The following is a 6,112-nucleotide window of genomic DNA, read 5'->3' on the forward strand; positions in this document are numbered from 1 at the left end:
TTACAGCACGGATGAACCTTGAAAACATTAAGCTAAGTGAAAGAAGCCAGGCACAAAAGGCTTCCATGTGCATGATTCCATTTAGATGAAATATTCAGAACAGGCAAATTCATAGAGACAGAAAGCAGATTAGGGGTTACCAGGGACTAGAGGGAGGGAAAATGGGGAGTGACTGCTAAGGGGTATGGAGTTTCCCTTTGGGGTTATTAAAATGTTGTGAAACTAGATAATGGTGATGGTTGCACAGCAGTGTGACTGTTCTAAATGCCACTGAATTGTACACTTCAAAATGGTTAAAAATGGTAAATTTTATATGTATTTTACCACACACAAAAATAGGCATTAAGTCTACTTCCAGAACACCTCTTCTGCACGCTGGTGCCCTCCTCCTCTCAGGGACTTCAGGCTGCTCCAGTGGTCTCTGTCTGGACACACCTCTGCCCAGCCAGGCAAGGTCCTCCCAACACTCACACCCCTTTGTCTCCACCCAAGGTCACTGTCTCCTCAGCCTATTCAAGTCCCACCTCCCCTTCCAGACCAAGCATAAGCCTCCAGGAAGGTTTTTCCATGATTCAAGTCATCCTTGGCTTCTGCTTTTTTCTAATCTCTGCGAGTACCTATTAAGCCCTTGACTCTGTCTAAGCAATCTTATCTTTTTCACTAATTGTCTCACCTATTCACTACTCTTGTCATCTTGGCTTATCCAGGTAAGCCCTTGTAAAACAAAGACCACATGTCCTAGTCTTTCTGGATCCTACAAGGGCTTAATCCTTGGGCCAGTGACCAAAAACCCATTGCTCTCGAGTCAATTCTGACTCATAGTGACTCTATAGGACAGAGTGGATCTGCCCCATAGGGTTTCCAAGGAGCAGCTGGTGGATTCGAGCTGCTAACAGTTTGGTTAGCAGCCAAGCTCTTAACCACTGTGCCGCCAGGACTCCTGTCAGGTGATGTATTATAATGGCATGATTCTTGCCCCTAAGAAATCTCCAAAATGAGTTGAGGAATACAATGGAATACTCTGCAACAATAAAAAATAATGATGAGTCCGCGAAACATCTTCTAACATGGATGAATCTGGAGGACATGATGCTGAGTGAAATAAGTCAAACACAAAAGGACAAATATTGCATGATATCATTTTTATAAAAAGTCAAGAGTAGGTTTACACACAGAAAGTAACGGTTTTTGATGGTTACCAGGTGATGGGAAAGACAATACACAATATAGGGCAATTCAGCACAACCTGCTCAAGGTAAATGAAGACACTGAGAGGTGTATAAGAATAAAGGACAACTACAGTAAATGCTATAAGATATACAATCTTGCAACAACAGTAATAACAAGCAAAAAATATGTGAGTGGTTACATAGGTAGATATGTATGCTATATGGGTGAGGGAAGGCATATGGGAGTATGTGTGTGCATATATAGGTATATTTGTGGGCGCATGTATATACTTGTTCATATGTGCTGCATATATATTCATATATACAATAAAGCACATAGGGGGCATAGTTAAGGATACTTCCTAGACATATCCAAACACCTCGTGGGATTGATTTAATGAGTTTGAATGCTCAAGACCATAGTCTCCTGGGATAACTAGATCAACTGGCATAACTTAGTTCATAAAAATAATGTTCTACATTCTAGTTTGGTGAGTAGCATCTGGGGTCTTAAAAGTTTGCAAGAGGCCATCTAAGATACAACCATTGGTCTCTTCCCCCCTAGAGCAAAGGACAGTGAAGGAAACCAAAGACTCAACGAAGAAATTAGTCCGCAGGGCTAATGGCCCACGTGAACCACAGCCTCTTCCAGCCTGAGACCAGAAGAATTAGATGGTGCCTGGATACCACCAATGGCTGCTCTGACCAGGGACACAATAGAAGGTCCTGGTTAGAATGGAACATAAATGTAAAGTAAAACTCAAGTTCATAAAAAAGACCAGACTTATTGGACTGACAGAGACTAGAGGAACTCCCGAGACTTCTGCCCTAAGATAACCTTTTAACCTGAAACTGAGACACTCCCGGAGGTCACCTTTCAGCCCAACAATAGATTGACCTACAAAACAAACAATAACACCCTTGAGGAATGAGCTCCTTTAAACAGTCAACTATAGGAGACCAAATGGTCAACATTTACCCAAACGCAAAAATGAGAAGGCAAGGAGGGGCAGGGAAACTGGATGGATGGAAATGGGGCAAGTGGGGTAGAAACAGTGAAAGTGGTGACACATTCCAGAGATTGTAACCAATGCCAGGAAACAATATGTGTATGAATTGTAGAACAGAAATCTAATATGCTGTGTAAACCTTCACCTAAAACACAACATAATATTTTTTAAAAAATAAGTTAAGGAAACAAAACATATATACCTTGATAAACCCATTGCCATCGAGTCAATTCTGACTCATAGCAACCCTATACACTGATAACGGTCAGTGCAAATAATGCTTTAGGAGCTCAGAGGCCATGTAGTGAAGCCATTCATTTCATCAATCCATTCAATAAGCATTGATTGAGTACTTACTGTGTGGCAGGTACTATGTTGAGTCGTGGAAGATGATATTTGATATTTGAACAGGGTGATATTTGAACAAGGTTTAAAGAATGGGTAAGGTTTATGTAGCCAGAAAAAAAGTAAGAAGTGTGTCCCAACCAAGAAGAGAAATGTGCAGAAATAAAATAATGGCAAGGTGTAAAGCGTGGAAATAGACCAGAGACAAAAGCTTATTAGCGGTTACCAGGAAGGAGAGGAGAATGTGGAAGTATTGCTGAAGGGGCACTGAGTTTCCATTTAGGGTGATGAAAAACTTTTGGAAATGCACACTGATGATGTATGCATAATGTGGTGAACGCAGTTAATGTCACTGAATGGTACACTTAACAAATGATTAAAATGGAAAACTTTTTATTAAGTATTTTAGCACAACACAATTTAAAAAAGAAAGAATGAATGATGCAGGTCTACATATTATGGTCGTTCGTCGCCGTTGAGTAAGTTCTGACTCATGGTGACCTTAAGTATAACAGAAGGAAACATGGCCCAGTCCTGTGCCATCTTCATGATCATTGGTATGTTTGAGCCCATTGTTGTAGCTATTGTGTCAGCTTATCTCACTGAGGTGATTTGGTCTTTCCTGATGGCGTTTCCAAAGTAAGCAAGTTGAAGTCTAGCCATTCTTGAATCTAAGCAACATTTTGATTGTATTTCTTCTAAGACTGATTTGTTCGTTCTTTTGGCAGTCCATGGTATATACAATATTCTTTGCCAACACCATAGTTTGAATAAGTCATTTCTTCTTCTATCTTCCTTTTTCATTGTCCAGCTTTCACATGCATATGAAAACCAAAACCCCTTGCCGTCGAGTCAATTCCAACTCATAGCGACCCTATAAGGTGATTGAAAAGATCATGGCTTGGGTCAGGCACACATTAGTCATCAAAGTGACATCTTTGCTTTTTAAAACTTTAAAGAGGTCTTTTGCAGCAAATTCGCCCAAGGCAATACGTTGTTTGATTTCCTGACTGCTGCTTCCATGAACGTTGACTGTTGATCCAGGAGAAAGAAATCCTTGACATCTTCAATTTCTTCTCCATATATCATGATGTTTATTTCTGCGAGGATTTTCATTTTCTTTACATTCAAGTGTAATCCATCCTGAAGGCTATAATCTTTGACCTTCATCAGTAAGTGCTTCTTCATTTTTGGTAAGCAAGGCTGTGTCATCTGCACATCACAAGTTGTTAATGAGTCTTCCTCCAATCCTGAAGCCCCATTCTTCATCATATAGTCTGGGTTATTCTTTCAGAATACAGACTGAATAAGTAAAGTGAAAGGATACAACCCTGCCACATGCCTTTTCCAATGTTGAACCATGCAGTATTCCCTTGTTCTGTTCAAATGACTGCCTCTAGATCCATGTATAGGTTCCACATGAGCACAATTAAGTGTTCTGAAATTCCCAGTGTTCGAAATGTTATCCATAATTTGTTATGGTCCACAGAGTTGAATGCCTGCACGTAGTTGATAAAACACAAGTAAACATCTTTCTGGTATTTTCTTCTTCTGGCCAACAAGATCCATCTGACATCAGCAATGATATTGTCTTCGTGTCCTCTTCCAGATTTGGTTTGAAGTTCTGGCAGTTCCCTGTTCATGTATGGCTGCAGTCGTTTTTGAATCGTCTTCAGCAAAATTTTGCTAGCATGTGATATTAATGAAATTGTTTGATAATTTCTGCATTCTGTTGGATCATCTTTCCTTGAAATGGGCGTGAATACAGATCCCTTCCAGTCAGTTGGTCAAATTTCTGTCTTCCAAATTTCTTAACATAGATGAATTAGTGCTTCCAGCATTACATCAGTTCACTGAAGCATCTCAATTGGTATTCTGTCAATTCCTGTAGCCTCGTTTTTTGCTAATGCCATCAGTGCAGCTCAAACTTCTTCCTTTAGCACCAGAGGTTCCTGATCGTATCCTACTTCCTGACATAGCTGAACGTCAACCAATTCTTTTGGTGAAGTGACTCTATACATTTCTTCCATTTTCTTTTTATGCTTCCTGCTTCATTCAATTTCTTACCTGTAGAATTCTTCAGTATTTCAACTTAAGTCTTGAATTTTCTCTTTAGTTCTTTCAGCTTGAGAAATGCAGATCATGTTCTTCCTTTTTATTTTTCTAACTCTAGGTCTTTGCACATTTATATACTGGCACGAAAAGCTGTCCTAGATACATATTAAGTGAAAAAAGCAAGTCGCAATCCAGTATGCTTAACATACTATCATTTTTCTGCAAATACGTGTTAATATATGTGAATTTTAATGAAAGCAGAAATATGCATGAAACTCTTACTAGTGGTGGCAATATCTGGGGGATAAAATGGCAAGAGATTTTCACTATCTACATTATGAAACTCCATAATTTTTGGAATTTCCCTAATCAAGTGTGTATTACTTCTGTAATCAGGAGGAAAAAAGCTAAAATAAATTGATGAAGAATTTAAATAAATTAAATGAAAGAGTTTGGATCTAATTTGATAGGGAACAGTGAATCACAAGTACATTTTGGATTTTGTGAAGTCTTGGGGGATATTTACAAAGTGTAAATCTAAAAAAAATAACCTTTTGCAAATATCTGTTGCTGAAATAGCATTTTCTCTCAGCAGAAAACAATACCACTCTTCTCGTTTTCTTTTATTTTGGAAAATAATTTATTTTTCATAAAATTGTTAATCATGTTGTCATATAATGGATTTATTGTTATTTTTAAATGAAACTCAGTTTCATTTGTAGTAAATATTGATAGATGTAACACACAGAAACAAAGCCTCTTTGGAGTCCTCAATAATTGTAAAGCAGTTCTGAGACCAAGAAGTTTGAGAACTTTTGATCTACAGTATCACTTTTTAATGGCTAAATTTATGCATTCCACTGGAGTATCATTTCGTTTAACCAGGATTTGGCACTAGGCCATACATCCAAGGGGGGGAGTACCTTGTGGATCACCTATATCATTGGTTTGTTTAAAAAGCGAATTCCCAGGGTTGTGGAGAAGAACTGAGAGCAATTCTCAGCTTCCCTCATCTACATGCCAAGTACTGGTGGGATGAACCCCAGTTTTGTAAAGTAAAGGCTAAGATGAGTGCTGGAGTAGCACATGCTCCGGCAGCCCTGTCCTACCTAGGCTAGTGACCTCCTCCTGGGCCAGGACACGGCGTCTCCTCTGCCATATTTCCAATGTTAAGCACAGGGCCAGGCACTCACTAAGAGCTCAGTAAAATTTAATGAATTACTGATTGTCAGAGATTGAATTATGTCCCCCCCAAAATGTGTGTATCAGTTTGGCTGGGCCATGATTCCCAGTATTGTGTGGCTGTCCTCCATTTCGTGATTGTAATTTTATGTTAAAGAGGATTAAGGTGGAATTATAACACCACCCTTACCCAGGTCACATCCCTGATCCAATGTAAAGGGAGTTTCCCTGGGGTGTGGCCTGCACCACCTTTTATCTCTCAAGAGATAAAAGGAAAGGGAAGCAAGCAGAGAGTTGAGGACTTCATACCACGAAAGCAGCACCAGAAGCAGAGCGTGTCCTTTAAACCTG

The sequence above is a fragment of the Trichechus manatus genome, unplaced genomic scaffold (genome assembly GCF_000243295.1).
Source record: "Trichechus manatus latirostris isolate Lorelei unplaced genomic scaffold, TriManLat1.0 scaffold00146, whole genome shotgun sequence".
Taxonomy (NCBI): Eukaryota; Metazoa; Chordata; class Mammalia; order Sirenia; family Trichechidae; genus Trichechus; species Trichechus manatus.